The sequence below is a fragment of the Triturus cristatus genome, chromosome 1_1 (genome assembly GCF_964204655.1).
Source record: "Triturus cristatus chromosome 1_1, aTriCri1.1, whole genome shotgun sequence".
Lineage (NCBI taxonomy): Eukaryota > Metazoa > Chordata > Amphibia > Caudata > Salamandridae > Triturus > Triturus cristatus.
In genome coordinates, this window is record NC_140579.1 from 737,451,695 (window position 1) to 737,473,413 (window position 21,719).

The following is a 21,719-nucleotide window of genomic DNA, read 5'->3' on the forward strand; positions in this document are numbered from 1 at the left end:
TACCCTAAACCCTAAAACACTACCCCAGCATGTCTCCCTACACTACCCATATACCACTGCACTACCTAGACCCTAACACACTACCGACAGCACAACCCTCTTCTCTACCCAAATACAACTGCACTACGCTAAATTCAAAAGCACAACCCCAGCACAACCCCAACACTACCCAAACACCACTACACTACCCTAAACCCTAAAACACTACCCCTAGCACGACACACTACACTACACAAACACCACTGTACTACTGTAAACCCGAAAACACTACCCCGCATGACCCCTATACTACCCAAACACCACTGCACTACCCTAAACCCTAAAACACTACCCCTAGCACGACACCCAAGACTACAGAAACACCACTGCACTACCCTAAACCCTAAAACACTAAGCCCAGCATGACCCCCTCCACTACCCAAACACCACTGCACTACTGTAAACCCTAAAACACTACCCCAGCATTGACTCCCTACACTATCCATACAACACTGCACTACCCTAAACCATAAAACACTACCCCCAGCAAGACCCCCTTCACTATCCAAACACAACTGCACTTCACTAAACCCAAAAACACTACCCCCAGCACGACCCCTACACTGCCTAAACACCACTGCACTACCCTAAACCCTAAAACATGACCCCCCTACACTACACAACCACCACTGCACTACCCTAAACCCTAAAACACTACCCCACCACGACCCCCTACACTACACAAACACCACTGCACTACCCTAAATCCTAAAACACTTACCCCAGCACGACCCCCTACACCACACAAACACCATTGCACTACCCTAAACCGTAAAACACTACCCCCCGCACGACCCCCTAAACTACCCAAACACCACTTCACTAACCTAAACCCTAAAACACTTACCCCAGCATGACCCCCTACACCACACAAACACCACTGCACTACCCTAAACCCTAAAACACTACACCTAGCACGACCCTAACACTACACAAATACCACTGCACTACCCTAACCTCTAAAACTCTACCCCTAGCACAATCCCCTACACTACCCAAACACCACTGCACTATCCTAAACCCTAAAACACCACCCCTAGCACGAAACCCTACACTACACATACACCACTGCACTACCCTAAACCCTAAAGCACTACCCCCAGCATAACCCCCTATACTACCCAAGCAACACTGCACTACTGTAAACCCTAAAACACTACCCCAGCATTGACTCCCTACACTACCCAAACACCACTGCACTACCCTAAACCCTAAAACACTACCCCTAGCATGACACCCTACACTACACAAACACCACTGCACTACCCTAAACTATAAAACACTGGCCCCACCACGACCTCCTACACTATACAAACACCACAACACTACCCTAAACCCTAAAACACTACCCACAGCACAACACCCTACACTATCCAAACATAACTGCAGTTACCTAAACCCTAAAACACTACCACCAGCACGACTCCCTACACTACTGAAAAACCACTGCATTACCCTAAAACCTAATTCTATCCCAGCACGACCCCCTTCACTACACAAATACCACTGCACTACCCTAAACCCTAAATCTACCCCTAGCATGACCACCTACACTTCCCAAACACCACTGCACTACCCTTGACCCTAAAACACTACCCCAAACATGAACCCCTACACTACCCAAACACCACTGCACTATCATTAACCCTAGAACACTACCCCCAGCATGACCCAATACACTACACAAGCACCACTGCACTACCCTAAACCCTAAAACACTATGACCAGCACGACACCCTACACAACCCAACATAACTGCACTAACCTAAACCCTAAAACACTACCACCAGCACGACTCCCTACAATAGGCAATCACCACTGCCCTACCCTAAACCTAAGTCTACTCCCAGCACAACACCCTACACTAGACAAACACCACTGCACTACCCTAAACCCTAAAACACTACCCCCAGAACGACCCCCTACACTACACAAACACCACTGCACTGCCCTTAATCCTAAAACACTACCCCCAGCACGACCCCCTACACTACCCAAACACCACTGCACTACTGTAAACCCTTAAACACTACCCCCAGCACAACCCCCTACACTACCCAAACATCACTGCACTACCCTAAACCCTAAAACACTACCCCCTACATTACCCAATCACCACTGGACTACCCTAAACCCTAAAACAACACCCCCAGCACGACCCCCTATACTACACAAACACAACTGCACTACCCTAAACCCTAAAACACTACCCGCAGCACAACCCCATACACTACACAAACACCACAGCACTACACTAAACCTTAAACACTACCCCCTGGATGACCCCCTATACTACCCAAACATTACTCCACTACTCTAAACCCGAAAAAACACTTACCCCAGCACGAACCCCTATACCACACAAACACCACTGCACTACCCTAAAGCCTAAAACACTACCCCCAACACGACCCCTAAACTACACAAACACCACTGCACTACCCTAAACCCTAAAACACTATCCCCAGCACAACTCCTCACACTACCCAAACACCACTGCACTACCCTAAACCCTAAAACACAACCCCAGCACAACCCCCTATACAACACAATCACCACTGCACTACCCTAAACCCTAAAACACTGCCCCCCCAGTATGACCCCTATACTCCCAAACACCACTGCACTACCCTAAACCCTAAAACACTACCCCAGCATGTCTCCCTACACTACCCATATACCACTGCACTACCTAGACCCTAACACACTACCGACAGCACAACCCTCTTCTCTACCCAAATACAACTGCACTACGCTAAATTCAAAAGCACAACCCCAGCACAACCCCAATACTACCCAAACACCACTACACTACCCTAAACCCTAAAACACTACCCCTAGCACGACACACTACACTACACAAACACCACTGTACTACTGTAAACCCTAAAACACTACCCCGCACGACCCCTATACTACCCAAACACCACTGCACTACCCTAAACCCTAAAACACTACCCCTAGCACGACACCCACGACTACAGAAACACCACTGCACTACCCTAAACCCTAAAACACTAAGCCCAGCATGACCCCCTCCAATACCCAAACACCACTGCACTACTGTAAACCCTAAAACACTACCCCAGCATTGACTCCCTACACTATCCATACAACACTGCACTACCCTAAACCATAAAACACTACCCCCAGCAAGACCCCCTTCACTATCCAAACACAACTGCACTTCACTAAACCCAAAAACACTACCCCCAGCACGACCCCTACACTGCCTAAACACCACTGCACTACCCTAAACCCTAAAACATGACCCCCTACACTACACAACCACCACTGCACTACCCTAAACCCTAAAACACTACCCCACCACGACCCCCTACACTACACAAACACCACTGCACTACCCTAAATCCTAAAACACTTACCCCAGCACGACCCCCTACACCACACAAACACCATTGCACTACCCTAAACCGTAAAACACTACCCCCCGCACGACCCCCTAAACTACCCAAACACCACTCCACTAACCTAAACCCTAAAACACTTACCCCAGCATGACCCCCTACACCACACAAACACCACTGCACTACCCTAAACCCTAAAACACTACACCTAGCACGACCCTAACACTACACAAATACCACTGCACTACCCTAACCTCTAAAACTCTACCCCCAGCACAATCCCCTACACTACCCAAACACCACTGCACTATCCTAAACCCTAAAACACCACCCCTAGCATGAAACCCTACACTACACATACACCACTGCACTACCCTAAACCCTAAAGCACTACCCCCAGCATAACCCCCTATACTACCCAAGCAACACTGCACTACTGTAAACCCTAAAACACTACCCCAGCATTGACTCCCTACACTACCCAAACACCACTGCACTACCCTAAACCCTAAAACACTACCCCTAGCATGACACCCTACACTACACAAACACCACTGCACTACCCTAAACTATAAAACACTGGCCCCACCACGACCTCCTACACTACACAAACACCACAACACTACCCTAAACCCTAAAACACTACCCACAGCACGACACCCTACACTATCCAAACATAACTGCAGTTACCTAAACCCTAAAACACTACCACCAGCACGACTCCCTACACTACTGAAAAACCACTGCATTACCCTAAAACCTAATTCTATCCCAGCACGACCCCCTTCACTACACAAATACCACTGCACTACCCTAAACCCTAAATCTACCCCTAGCATGACCACCTACACTTCCCAAACACCACTGCACTACCCTTGACCCTAAAACACTACCCCAAACATGAACCCCTACACTACCCAAACACCACTGCACTATCATTAACCCTAGAACACTACCCCCAGCATGACCCAATACACTACACAAGCACCACTGCACTACCCTAAACCCTAAAACACTATGACCAGCACGACACCCTACACAACCCAACATAACTGCACTAACCTAAACCCTAAAACACTACCACCAGCACGACTCCCTACAATAGGCAATCACCACTGCCCTACCCTAAACCTAAGTCTACTCCCAGCACAACACCCTACACTAGACAAACACCACTGCTCTACCCTAAACCCTAAAACACTACCCCCAGAACGACCCCTACACTACACAAACACCACTGCACTGCCCTTAATCCTAAAACACTACCCCCAGCACGACCCCCTACACTACCCAAACACCACTGCACTACTGTAAACCCTTAAACACTACCCCCAGCACAACCCCCTATACTACCCAAACATCACTGCACTACCCTAAACCCTAAAACACTACCCCCTACATTACCCAATCACCACTGGACTACCCTAAACCCTAAAACAACACCCCCAGCACGACCCCCTATACTACACAAACACAACTGCACTACCCTAAACCCTAAAACACTACCTGCAGCACAACCCCATACACTACACAAACACCACAGCACTACACTAAACCTTAAAACACTACCCCCTGGATGACCCCCTATACTACCCAAACATTACTCCACTACTCTAAACCCGAAAAAACACTTACCCCAGCACGAACCCCTATACCACACAAACACCACTGCACTACCCTAAAGCCTAAAACACTACCCCCAACACGACCCCTAAACTACACAAACACCACTGCACTACCCTAAACCCTAAAACACTATCCCCAGCACAACTCCTCACACTACCCAAACACCACTGCACTACCCTAAACCCTAAAACACAACCCCAGCACAACCCCCTATACAACACAATCACCACTGCACTACCCTAAACCCTAAAACACTGCCCCCCCAGTATGACCCCTATACTACCCAAACACCACTGCACTACCCTAAACCCTAAAACACTACCCCAGCATGTCTCCCTACACTACCCATACACCACTGCACTACCTAGACCCTAACACACTACCGACAGCACAACCCTCTTCTCTACCCAAATACAACTGCACTACGCTAAATTCAAAAGCACAACCCCAGCACAACCCCAACACTACCCAAACACCACTACACTACCCTAAACCCTAAAACACTACCCCTAGCACGACACACTACACTACACAAACACCACTGTACTACTGTAAACCCTAAAACACTACCCCGCACGACCCCTATACTACCCAAACACCACTGCACTACCTAAACCCTAAAACACTACCCCTAGCACGACACCCAAGACTACAGAAACACCACTGCACTACCCTAAACCCTAAAACACTAAGCCCAGCATGACCCCCTCCACTACCCAAACACCACTGCACTACTGTAAACCCTAAAACACTACCCCAGCATTGACTCCCTACACTATCCATACAACACTGCACTACCCTAAACCATAAAACACTACCCCCAGCAAGACCCCCTTCACTATCCAAACACAACTGCACTTCACTAAACCCAAAAACACTACCCCCAGCACGACCCCTACACTGCCTAAACACCACTGCACTACCCTAAACCCTAAAACATGACCCCCTACACTACACAACCACCACTGCACTACCCTAAACCCTAAAACACTACCCCACCATGACCCCCTACACTACACAAACACCACTGCACTACCCTAAATCCTAAAACACTTACCCCAGCACGACCCCCTACACCACACAAACACCATTGCACTACCCTAAACCGTAAAACACTACCCCCCGCACGACCCCCTAAACTACCCAAACACCACTCCACTAACCTAAACCCTAAAACACTTACCCCAGCATGACCCCCTACACCACACAAACACCACTGCACTACCCTAAACCCTAAAACACTACACCTAGCACGACCCTAACACTACACAAATACCACTGCACTACCCTAACCTCTAAAACTCTACCCCCAGCACAATCCCCTACACTACCCAAACACCACTGCACTATCCTAAACCCTAAAACACCACCCCTAGCACGAAACCCTACACTACACATACACCACTGCACTACCCTAAACCCTAAAGCACTACCCCCAGCATAACCCCCTATACTACCCAAGCAACACTGCACTACTGTAAACCCTAAAACACTACCCCAGCATTGACTCCCTACACTACCCAAACACCACTGCACTACCCTAAACCCTAAAACACTACCCCTAGCATGACACCCTACACTACACAAACACCACTGCACTACCCTAAACTATAAAACACTGGCCCCACCACGACCTCCTACACTACACAAACACCACAACACTACCCTAAACCCTAAAACACTACCCACAGCACGACACCCTACACTATCCAAACATAACTGCAGTTACCTAAACCCTAAAACACTACCACCAGCACGACTCCCTACACTACTGAAAAACCACTGCATTACCCTAAAACCTAATTCTATCCCAGCACGACCCCCTTCACTACACAAATACCACTGCACTACCCTAAACCCTAAATCTACCCCTAGCATGACCACCTACACTTCCCAAACACCACTGCACTACCCTTGACCCTAAAACACTACCCCAAACATGAACCCCTACACTACCCAAACACCACTGCACTATCATTAACCCTAGAACACTACCCCCAGCATGACCCAATACACTACACAAGCACCACTGCACTACCCTAAACCCTAAAACACTATGACCAGCACGACACCCTACACAACCCAACATAACTGCACTAACCTAAACCCTAAAACACTACCACCAGCACGACTCCCTACAATAGGCAATCACCACTGCCCTACCCTAAACCTAAGTCTACTCCCAGCACAACACCCTACACTAGACAAACACCACTGCACTACCCTAAACCCTAAAACACTACCCCCAGAACGACCCCCTACACTACACAAACACCACTGCACTGCCCTTAATCCTAAAACACTACCCCCAGCACGACCCCCTACACTACCCAAACACCACTGCACTACTGTAAACCCTTAAACACTACCCCCAGCACAACCCCCTACACTACCCAAACGTCACTGCACTACCCTAAACCCTAAAACACTACCCCCTACATTACCCAATCACTACTGGACTACCCAAAACCCTAAAACAACACCCCCAGCACGACCCCCTATACTACACAAACACAACTGCACTACCCTAAACCCTAAAACACTACCCGCAGCACAACCCCATACACTACACAAACACCACAGCACTACACTAAACCTTAAAACACTACCCCCTGGATGACCCCCTATACTACCCAAACATTACTCCACTACTCTAAACCCGAAAAAACACTTACCCCAGCACGAACCCCTATACCACACAAACACCACTGCACTACCCTAAAGCCTAAAACACTACCCCCAACACGACCCCTAAACTACACAAACACCACTGCACTACCCTAAACCCTAAAACACTACCCCCAGCACAACTCCTCACACTACCCAAACACCACTGCACTACCCTAAACCCTAAAACACAACCCCAGCACAACCCCCTATACAACACAATCACCACTGCACTACCCTAAACCCTAAAACACTGCCCCCCCAGTATGACCCCTATACTACCCAAACACCACTGCACTACCCTAAACCCTAAAACACTACCCCAGCATGTCTCCCTACACTACCCATATACCACTGGACTACCCTAAACCCTAAAACACTACCCCCAGCACAACCCCCTACACTACACAAACACCACTGCACTACCCCAAACCCTAAAACATTTACACCAGCACGACCCCCTACACCACACAAACATCACTGCACTACCCTACACCCTAAAACACTACCCCCGCATGACCCCCTTTACTACCAAAACACCACTCCACTACCCTAGGCCCTAAAACACTTACTCCAGCACGACCCCCTACACCACACAAACACCACTGCACTACCCTAAACCCTAAAACACTACCCCTAGCACGACCCCTAACTTACACAAATATCTCTGCACTACCCTAAACCCTAAAACAGTACCCCAAGCACGACACCCTACACTACACAAACACCACTGTGCTACCCTAAACCCTAAAACACTACCCCCAACACGACCCCCTTCACTACCCAAACACAACTTCACTACGCTAAATGCTACAACACGACCCCCTACACTACTCAAACAACACTGCACAACCCTAAACACTAAATCACTACCCCCAGCATGACCCCCTACATTACACAAACAGCACTGCACTGCCTTAAACCCAAAAACAATACCCCCAGCACGACCCCCAACACTACCCAAACACAACTGCACTACCCTAAATCCTAAAACACGACCCCCTACACTACACAAACACCAATGCACTACCCTAAACCCTAAAAAACTACCCCCAGCACAACCCCCTACACTACTCAAACATTACTGCACTACCATAAACCCTAAAACACTACAACCTACACTACCCAAACACCACTGGACTACCCTAAACCCTTAAACACAACACCCAGCACGATCCCCTACACTACAGAAACACCACTGCACTACCCTAAACCCTAAAACATTACCCCTAGCACGATCCACTACACTACCCAAACATGATTGCATTACCCTAAACCTTACATCTACCGCAGCACAACCCCCTACACTACACAAACACCACTGCACTACCCTAAAGCTTAAAACACCACCACCAGCACGACCCCCTACACTACACAAACACCACTGCACTACCCTAATCCCTAAAACACTTACCCCAGCACGACCCCCTACACTACCCAAACACCACTGGACTACCCTAAACCCTAAAACACTACCCCCAGCACAACTCCCTACACTACACAAACACCATTGCACTACCTTAAACCCTAAAACATTACCCCTAGCACGATCCCCTACACTGCCCAAACACGATTGCATTACTCTAAACCCTACATCTACCCCCACCACAACCCCCTACACTACACAAACACCACTGCACTACCCTAAACCCTAAACCCTAAAACACTACCCACATCACAACCCCATACACTACACAAACACCACTGCACTACCTTAAACCATAAACATTACCCCTAGCACGATCCCCTACACTACCCAAACACGATTGCATTACTCTAAACCCTACATCTACCCCCAGCACAACCCCCTACACTACACAAACACCACTGTACTACCCTAAACCCTAAAACACTACCCCCAGCACAACCCCCTACACTACACAAACACCACTGACCTACCCTAAATCCTAAAACACGACCCCCTACACTACACAAACACCAATGCACTACCCTAAACCCTAAAAAACTACCCCCAGCACAACCCCCTACACTACTCAAACATTACTGCACTACCATAAACCCTAAAACACTACAACCTACACTACCCAAACACCACTGGACCACCCTAAACCCTAAAACACAACACCCAGCACGATCCCCTACACTACAGAAACACCACTGCACTACCCTAAACCCTAAAACATTACTCCTAGCACGATCCACTACACTACCCAAACATGATTGCATTACCCTAAACCCTACATCTACCGCAGCACAACTCCCTACACTACACAAACACCACTGCACTACCCTGAAGCTTAAAACACCACCACCACCACGACCCCCTACACTACACAAACACCACTGCACTACCCTAATCCCTAAAACACTTACCCCAGCACGACCCCCTACACTACCCAAACACCACTGGACTACCCTAAACCCTAAAACACTACCCCCAGCACAACCCCCTACACTACACAAACACCATTGCACTACCTTAAACCCTAAAACATTACCCCTAGCACGATCCCCTACACTGCCCAAACACGATTGCATTACTCTAAACCCTACATCTACCCCCACCACAACCCCCTACACTACACAAACACCACTGCACTACCCTAAACCCTAAACCCTAAAACACTACCCACATCACAACCGCATACACTACACAAACACCACTGCACTACCTTAAACCCTAAAACATTACCCCTAGCACGATCCCCTACACTACCCAAACACGATTGCATTACTCTAAACCCTACTTCTACCCCCAGCACAACCCTCTACACTACACAAACACCACTGTACTACCCTAAACCCTAAAACACTACCCCCAGCACAACCCCCTACACTACACAAACACCACTGACCTACCCTAAACCCTAAAACACTACCCGCAGCACAACCCCATACACTACACAAACACCACTGCACTACCCTAAACCCTAAAACAATTACCCCAGCACGACCCCCTATACCCACAAACACCACTGCACTACCCTAAACCCTAAAACACTACCCCTAGCACGACCCCTACACTACACAAATATCTCTGCACTACCCTAAACCCTAAAACAGTACCCCAAGCACGACCCCCTACACTACACAAACACCACTGTACTACCCTGAACCCTAAAACACCACCCCCAACACGACCCCCTTCACTACCCAAACACAACTTCACTATGCTAAACGCTAAAACACGACCCCCTACAATACTCAAAAAACACTGCACGACCCTAAACACTAAATCACTACCCCCAGCATGACCCCCTACATTACACAAACAGCACTGCACTGCCTTAAACCCAAAAACAATACCCCCAGCACGACCCCCTACACTACCCAAACACAACTGCACTACCCTAAATCCTAAAACACGACCCCCTACACTACACAAACACCAATGCACTACCCTAAACCCTAAAAAAACACTACCCCAGCATGACCCCCTACAGTACACAAACACCACTGCACTACCCTAAACCCTAAAACACTACCCCCAGCGAGACCTCATATACTACACAAACACCACAACACTACCCTAAACCCTAAAACACTACCCCCAGCATGACCCTCTATACTACACAAACACCACTTCACTACCCTAAACCCTTAAAAGCTACCCCCAGCACAACCCCCTACACTACTCAAACATTACTGCACTACCATAAACCCTAAAACACTACAACCTACACTACCCAAACACCACTGGACTACCCTAAACCCTAAAACACTACACCAAGCATGACCCCCTACACTACACAAACACCACTGCACTACCCTAAACCCTAAAACATTACCCCTAGCACGATCCCCTACACTACCCAAACATGATTGCATTACCCTAAACCCTACATCTACCCCCAGCACAACCCCCTACACTACACAAACACCAATGCACTACCCTAAACCCTAAAAAACTACCCCAGCACAACTCCCTACACTACTCAAACATTACTGCACTACCATAAACCCTAAAACACTACAACCTACACTACCCAAACACCACTGGACTACCCTAAACCCTAAAACACAACACCCAGCACGATCCCCTACACTACAGAAACACCACTGCACTACCCTAAACCCTAAAACATTACCCCTAACACGATCCACTACACTACCCAAACATGATTGCATTACCCTAAACCCTACATCTACCCCCAGCACAACCCCCTACACTACACAAACACCACTGCACTACCCTAAAGCTTAAAACACCACCACCAGCATGACCCCCTACACTACACAAACACCACTGGACTACCCTAAACCCTAAAACACTACCCCCAGCACAACCCCCTACACTACACAAACACCATTGCACTACCTTAAACCCTAAAACATTACCCCTAGCACGATCCCCTACACTGCCCAAAAAGGATTGCATTACCCTAAACCCTACATCTACCCCTAGCACAACCCCTACACTACACAAACACCACTGCACTACCCTAAACCCTAAAACATTACCCCAAGCACGATCCCCTACACTACCCAAACATGATTGCATTACCCTAAACCCTACATCTACCCCCAGCACAACCCCCTACACTACACAAACACCACTGCACTACCCTAAACCCTAAAACACTACCCACATCACAACCCCATACACTACACAAACACCACTGCACTACCTTAAACCCTAAAACATTACCCCTAGCACGATCCCCTACACTACCCAAACACGATTGCATTACTCTAAACCCTACATCTACCCCCAGCACAACCCCCTACACTACACAAACACCACTGCACTACCCTAAACCCTAAAACACTACCCCCAGCACAACCCCCTACACTACACAAAAACCACTGACCTACACTAAACCCTAAAACACTACCCGCAGCACAACCCCATACACTACACAAACACCACTGCACTACCCTAAACCCTAAAACATTTACCCCAGCACGACCCCCTACACCACACGAACACCACTGCACTACCCTAAACCCTAAAACACTACCCCCGCATGACCCCCTTTACTACCCAAACACCACTCCACTACCCTTGGCCCTAAAACACTTACCCCAACACGACCCCCTACACCACACAAACACCACTGCACTACCCTAAACCCTAAAACACTACCCCTAGCACGACCCCTACACTACACAAATATCTCTGCACTACCCTAAACCCTAAAACAGTACCCCAAGCACGACCCCCTACACTACACAAACACCACTGTACTACGATAAACCCTAAAACACTACCCCCAACACGACCCCCTTCACTACCCAAACACAACTTCACTATGCTAAACGCTAAAACACGAACCCCTACACTACTCAAACAACACTGCACGACCCTAAACACTAAATCACTACCCCCAGCCTGACCCCCTACATTACACAAACAGCACTGCACTGCCTTAAACCCAAAAACAATACCCCCAGCACGACCCCCTACACTACCCAAACACAACTGCACTACCCTAAATCCTAAAACACGACCCCCTACACTACACAAACACCAATGCACTACCCTAAACCCTAAAAAAACACTACCCCAGCATGACCCCCTACAGTACACAAACACCACTGCACTACCCTAAACCCTAAAACACTACCCCCAGTGAGACCTCATATACTACACAAACACCACAACACTACCCTAAACCCTAAAACACTACCCCCAGCATGACCCTCTATACTACACAAACACCACTTCACTACCCTAAACCCTTAAAAGCTACCCCCAGCACAACCCCCTACACTACTCAAACATTACTGCACTACCATAAACCCTAAAACACTACAACCTACACTACCCAAACACCACTGGACTACCCAAACCCTAAAACACTACACCAAGCACGACCCCCTACACTACACAAACACCACTGCACTACCCTAAACCCTAAAACATTACCCCTAGCACGATCCCCTACACTACCCAAACATGATTGCATTACCCTAAACCCTACATCTACCCCCAGCACAACCCCCTACATTACACAAACACCACTGCACTACCCTAATCCCTAAAACACTTACCCCAGCACGACCCCCTACACTACCCAAACACCACTGGACTACCCTAAACCCTAAAACACTACCCCCAGCACAACCCCCTACACTACACAAACACCACTGCACTACCCTAAACCCTAAAACATTTACCCCAGCACGACCCCCTACACCACACAAACACCACTGCACTACCCTAAACCCTAAAACACTACCCCCTCATGACCCCCTTTACTACCAAAACACTACTCCACTACCCTAGGCCCTAAAACACTTACCCCAGCACGACCCCCTACACCACACAAACACCACTGCACTACCCTAAACCCTAACACACTACCCCTAGCACGACCCCTACACTACACAAATATCTCTGCACTACCCTAAACCCTAAAACAGTACCCCAAGCAGGACCCCCTACACTACACAAACACCACTGTGCTACCCTAAACCCTAAAACACTACCCCCAACACGACCCCCTTCACTACCCAAACACAACTTCACTACGCTAAATGCTAAAACACGACCCCCTACACTACTCAAACAACACTGCACAACCTTAAACACTAAATCACTACCCCCAGCATGACCCCCTACATTACACAAACAGCACTGGACTGCCTTAAACCCAAAAACAATACCCCCAGCACGACCCCCAACACTACCCAAACACAACTGCACTACCCTAAATCCTAAAACACGACCCCCTACACTACACAAACACCAATGCACTACCCTAAACCCTAAAAAACTACCCCCAGCACAACCCCCTACACTACTCAAACATTACTGCACTACCATAAACCCTAAAACACTACAACCTACACTACCCAAACACCACTGGACTACCCTAAACCCTAAAACACAACACCCAGCACGATCCCCTACACTACAGAAACACCACTGCACTACCCTAAACCCTAAAACATTACCCCTAGCACGATCCACTACACTACCGAAACATGATTGCATTACCCTAACCCTACATCTACCCCCAGCACAACCCCCTACACTACACAAACACCACTGCACTACCCTAAAGCTTAAAACACCACCACCAGCACGACCCCCTACACTACACAAACACCACTGGACTACCCTAAACCCTAAAACACTACGCCCAGCACAACCCCCTACACTACACAAACACCATTGCACTACCTTAAACCCTAAAACATTACCCCTAGCACGATCCGCTACACTGCCCAAAAAGGATTGCATTACCCTAAACCCTACATCTACCCCTAGCACAACCCCTACACTACACAAACACCACTGCACTACCCTAAACCCTAAAACATTACCCCAAGCACGATCCCCTACACTACCCAAACATGATTGCATTACCCTAAACCCTACATCTACCCCCAGCACAACCCCCTACACTACACAAACACCACTGCACTACCCTAAACCCTAAAACACTACCCACATCACAACCCCATACACTACACAAACACCACTGCACTACCTTAAACCCTAAAACATTACCCCTAGCACGATCCCCTACACTACCCAAACACGATTGCATTACTCTAAACCCTACATCTACCCCCAGCACAACCCCCTACACTACACAAACACCACTGCACTACCCTAAACCCTAAAACACTACCCCAGCACAACCCCCTACACTACACAAACACCACTGACCTACACTAAACCCTAAAACACTACCCGCAGCACAACCCCCTACACTACACAAACACCACTGTACTACCCTAAACCCTAAAACACTACCCCCAGCACAACCCCCTACACTACACAAACACCACTGACCTACCCTAAATCCTAAAACACGACCCCCTACACTACACAAACACCAATGCACTACCCTAAACCCTAAAAAACTACCCCCAGCACAACCCCCTACACTACTCAAACATTACTGCACTACCATAAACCCTAAAACACTACCCCTAGCACGATCCACTACACTACCCAAACATGATTGCATTACCCTAAACCCTACATCTACCGCAGCACAACTCCCTACACTACACAAACACCACTGCACTACCCTGAAGCTTAAAACACCACCACCACCACGACCCCCTACACTACACAAACACCACTGCACTACCCTAATCCCTAAAACACTTACCCCAGCACGACCCCCTACACTACCCAAACACCACTGGACTACCCTAAACCCTAAAACACTACCCCCAGCACAACCCCCTACACTACACAAACACCATTGCACTACCTTAAACCCTAAAACATTACCCCTAGCACGATCCCCTACACTGCCCAAACACGATTGCATTACTCTAAACCCTACATCTACCCCCACCACAACCCCCTACACTACACAAACACCACTGCACTACCCTAAACCCTAAACCCTAAAACACTACCCACATCACAACCCCATACACTACACAAACACCACTGCACTACCTTAAACCCTAAAACATTACCCCTAGCACGATCCCCTACACTACCCAAACACGATTGCATTACTCTAAACCCTACATCTACCCCCAGCACAACCCTCTACACTACACAAACACCACTGTACTACCCTAAACCCTAAAACACTACCCCCAGCACAACCCCCTACACTACACAAACACCACTGACCTACCCTAAACCCTAAAACACTACCCGCAGCACAACCCCATACACTACACAAACACCACTGCACTACCCTAAACCCTAAAACAATTACCCCAGCACGACCCCCTATACCCACAAACACCACTGCACTACCCTAAACCCTAAAACACTACCCCCGCATGACCCACTTTACTACCCAAACACCACTCCACTACCCTTGGCCCTAAAACACTTACCCCAGCACGACCCCCTACACCACACAAACACCACTGCACTACCCTAAACCCTAAAACACTACCCCTAGCACGACCCCTACACTACACAAATATCTCTGCACTACCCTAAACCCTAAAACAGTACCCCAAGCACGACCCCCTACACTACACAAACACCACTGTACTACCCTGAACCCTAAAACACCACCCCCAACACGACCCCCTTCACTACCCAAACACAACTTCACTATGCTAAACGCTAAAACACGACCCCCTACAATACTCAAAAAACACTGCACGACCCTAAACACTAAATCACTACCCCCAGCATGACCCCCTACATTACACAAACAGCACTGCACTGCCTTAAACCCAAAAACAATACCCCCAGCACGACCCCCTACACTACCCAAACACAACTGCACTACCCTAAATCCTAAAACACGACCCCCTACACTACACAAACACCAATGCACTACCCTAAACCCTAAAAAAACACTACCCCAGCATGACCCCCTACAGTACACAAACACAACTGCACTACCCTAAACCCTAAAACACTACCCCCAGCGAGACCTCATATACTACACAAACACCACAACACTACCCTAAACCCTAAAACACTACCCCCAGCATGACCCTCTATACTACACAAACACCACTTCACTACCCTAAACCCTTAAAAGCTACCCCCAGCACAACCCCCTACACTACTCAAACATTACTGCACTACCATAAACCCTAAAACACTACAACCTACACTACCCAAACACCACTGGACTACCCTAAACCCTAAAACACTACACCAAGCATGACCCCCTACACTACACAAACACCACTGCACTACCCTAAACCCTAAAACATTACCCCTAGCACGATCCCCTACACTACCCAAACATGATTGCATTACCCTAAACCCTACATCTACCCCCAGCACAACCCCCTACACTACACAAACACCAATGCACTACCCTAAACCCTAAAAAACTACCCCAGCACAACTCCCTACACTACTCAAACATTACTGCACTACCATAAACCCTAAAACACTACAACCTACACTACCCAAACACCACTGGACTACCCTAAACCCTAAAACACAACACCCAGCACGATCCCCTACACTACAGAAACACCACTGCACTACCCTAAACCCTAAAACATTACCCCTAGCACGATCCACTACACTACCCAAACATGATTGCATTACCCTAAACCCTACATCTACCCCCAGCACAACCCCCTACACTACACAAACACCACTGCACTACCCTAAAGCTTAAAACACCACCACCAGCATGACCCCCTACACTACACAAACACCACTGGACTACCCTAAACCCTAAAACACTACCCCCAGCACAACCCCCTACACTACACAAACACCATTGCACTACCTTAAACCCTAAAACATTACCCCTAGCACGATCCCCTACACTGCCCAAAAAGGATTGCATTACCCTAAACCCTACATCTACCCCTAGCACAACCCCTACACTACACAAACACCACTGCACTACCCTAAACCCTAAAACATTACCCCAAGCACGATCCCCTACACTACCCAAACATGATTGCATTACCCTAAACCCTACATCTACCCCCAGCACAACCCCCTACACTACACAAACACCACTGCACTACCCTAAACCCTAAAACACTACCCACATCACAACCCCATACACTACACAAACACCACTGCACTACCTTAAACCCTAAAACATTACCCCTAGCACGATCCCCTACACTACCCAAACACGATTGCATTACTCTAAACACTACATCTACCCCCAGCACAACCCCCTACACTACACAAACACCACTGCACTACCCTAAACCCTAAAACACTACCCCCAGCACAACCCCCTACACTACACAAAAACCACTGACCTACACTAAACCCTAAAACACTACCCGCAGCACAACCCCATACACTACACAAACACCACTGCACTACCCTAAACCCTAAAACATTTACCCCAGCACGACCCCCTACACCACACAAACACCACTGCACTACCCTAAACCCTAAAACACTACCCCCGCATGACCCCCTTTACTACCCAAACACCACTCCACTACCCTTGGCCCTAAAACACTTACCCCAACATGACCCCCTACACCACACAAACACCACTGCACTACCCTAAACCCTAAAACACTACCCCTAGCACGACCCCTACACTACACAAATATCTCTGCACTACCCTAAACCCTAAAACAGTACCCCAAGCACGACCCCCTACACTACACAAACACCACTGTACTACGATAAACCCTAAAACACTACCCCCAACACGACCCCCTTCACTACCCAAACACAACTTCACTATGCTAAACGCTAAAACACGAACCCCTACACTACTCAAACAACACTGCACGACCCTAAACACTAAATCACTACCCCCAGCCTGACCCCCTACATTACACAAACAGCACTGCACTGCCTTAAACCCAAAAACAATACCCCCAGCACGACCCCCTACACTACCCAAACACAACTGCACTACCCTAAATCCTAAAACACGACCCCCTACACTACACAAACACCAATGCACTACCCTAAACCCTAAAAAAACACTACCCCAGCATGACCCCCTACAGTACACAAACACCACTGCACTACCCTAAACCCTAAAACACTACCCCCAGTGAGACCTCATATACTACACAAACACCACAACACTACCCTAAACCCTAAAACACTACCCCCAGCATGACCCTCTATACTACACAAACACCACTTCACTACCCTAAACCCTTAAAAGCTACCCCCAGCACAACCCCCTACACTACTCAAACATTACTGCACTACCATAAACCCTAAAACACTACAACCTACACTACCCAAACACCACTGGACTACCCAAACCCTAAAACACTACACCAAGCACGACCCCCTACACTACACAAACACCACTGCACTACCCTAAACCCTAAAACATTACCCCTAGCACGATCCCCTACACTACCCAAACATGATTGCATTACCCTAAACCCTACATCTACCCCCAGCACAACCCCCTACATTACACAAACACCACTGCACTACCCTAATCCCTAAAACACTTACCCCAGCACGACCCCCTACACTACCCAAACACCACTGGACTACCCTAAACCCTAAAACACTACCCCCAGCACAACCCCCTACACTACACAAACACCACTGCACTACCCTAAACCCTAAAACATTTACCCCAGCACGACCCCCTACACCACACAAACACCACTGCACTACCCTAAACCCTAAAACACTACCCCCGCATGACCCCCTTTACTACCAAAACACTACTCCACTACCCTAGGCCCTAAAACACTTACCCCAGCACGACCCCCTACACCACACAAACACCACTGCACTACCCTAAACCCTAACACACTACCCCTAGCACGACCCCTACACTACACAAATATCTCTGCACTACCCTAAACCCTAAAACAGTACCCCAAGCAGGACCCCCTACACTACACAAACACCACTGTGCTACCCTAAACCCTAAAACACTACCCCCAACACGACCCCCTTCACTACCCAAACACAACTTCACTACGCTAAATGCTAAAACACGACCCCCTACACTACTCAAACAACACTGCACAACCTTAAACACTAAATCACTACCCCCAGCATGACCCCCTACATTACACAAACAGCACTGCACTGCCTTAAACCCAAAAACAATACCCCCAGCACGACCCCCAACACTACCCAAACACAACTGCACTACCCTAAATCCTAAAACACGACCCCCTACACTACACAAACACCAATGCACTACCCTAAACCCTAAAAAACTACCCCCAGCACAACCCCCTACACTACTCAAACATTACTGCACTACCATAAACCCTAAAACACTACAACCTACACTACCCAAACACCACTGGACTACCCTAAACCCTAAAACACAACACCCAGCACGATCCCCTACACTACAGAAACACCACTGCACTACCCTAAACCCTAAAACATTACCCCTAGCACGATCCACTACACTACCGAAACATGATTGCATTACCCTAACCCTACATCTACCCCCAGCACAACCCCCTACACTACACAAACACCACTGCACTACCCTAAAGCTTAAAACACCACCACCAGCACGACCCCCTACACTACACAAACACCACTGGACTACCCTAAACCCTAAAACACTACGCCCAGCACAACCCCCTACACTACACAAACACCATTGCACTACCTTAAACCCTAAAACATTACCCCTAGCACGATCCGCTACACTGCCCAAAAAGGATTGCATTACCCTAAACCCTACATCTACCCCTAGCACAACCCCTACACTACACAAACACCACTGCACTACCCTAAACCCTAAAACATTACCCCAAGCACGATCCCCTACACTACCCAAACATGATTGCATTACCCTAAACCCTACATCTACCCCCAGCACAACCCCCTACACTACACAAACACCACTGCACTACCCTAAACCCTAAAACACTACCCACATCACAACCCCATACACTACACAAACACCACTGCACTACCTTAAACCCTAAAACATTACCCCTAGCACGATCCCCTACACTACCCAAACACGATTGCATTACTCTAAACCCTACATCTACCCCCAGCACAACCCCCTACACTACACAAACACCACTGCACTACCCTAAACCCTATAACACTACCCCAGCACAACCCCCTACACTACACAAACACCACTGACCTACACTAAACCCTAAAACACTACCCGCAGCACAACCCCATACACTACACAAACACCACTGCACTACCCTAAACCCTAAAACATTTACCCCAGCACGACCCCCTACACCACACAAACACCACTGCACTACCCTAAACCCTAAAACACTACCCCAGCATGACCCCCTTTACTACCCAAACACCACTCCACTACCCTTGGCCCTAAAACACTTACCCCAGCACGACCCCCTACACCACACAAACACCACTGCACTACCCTAAACCCTAAAACACTACCCCTAGCACGACCCCTACACTACACAAATATCTCTGCACTACCCTAAACCCTAAAACAGTACCCCAAGCATGACCCCCTACACTACACAAACACCACTGTACTACCCTAAACCCTAAAACACTACCCCAACACGACCCCCTTCACTACCCAAACACAACTTCACTATGCTAAACGCTAAAACACGACCCCCTACACTACTCAAACAACACTGCACGACCCTAAACACTAAATCACTACCCCCAGCATGACCCCCTACATTACACAAACAGCACTGCACTGCCTTAAACCCAAAAACAATACCCCCAGCACGACCCCCTACACTACCCAAACAAAACTG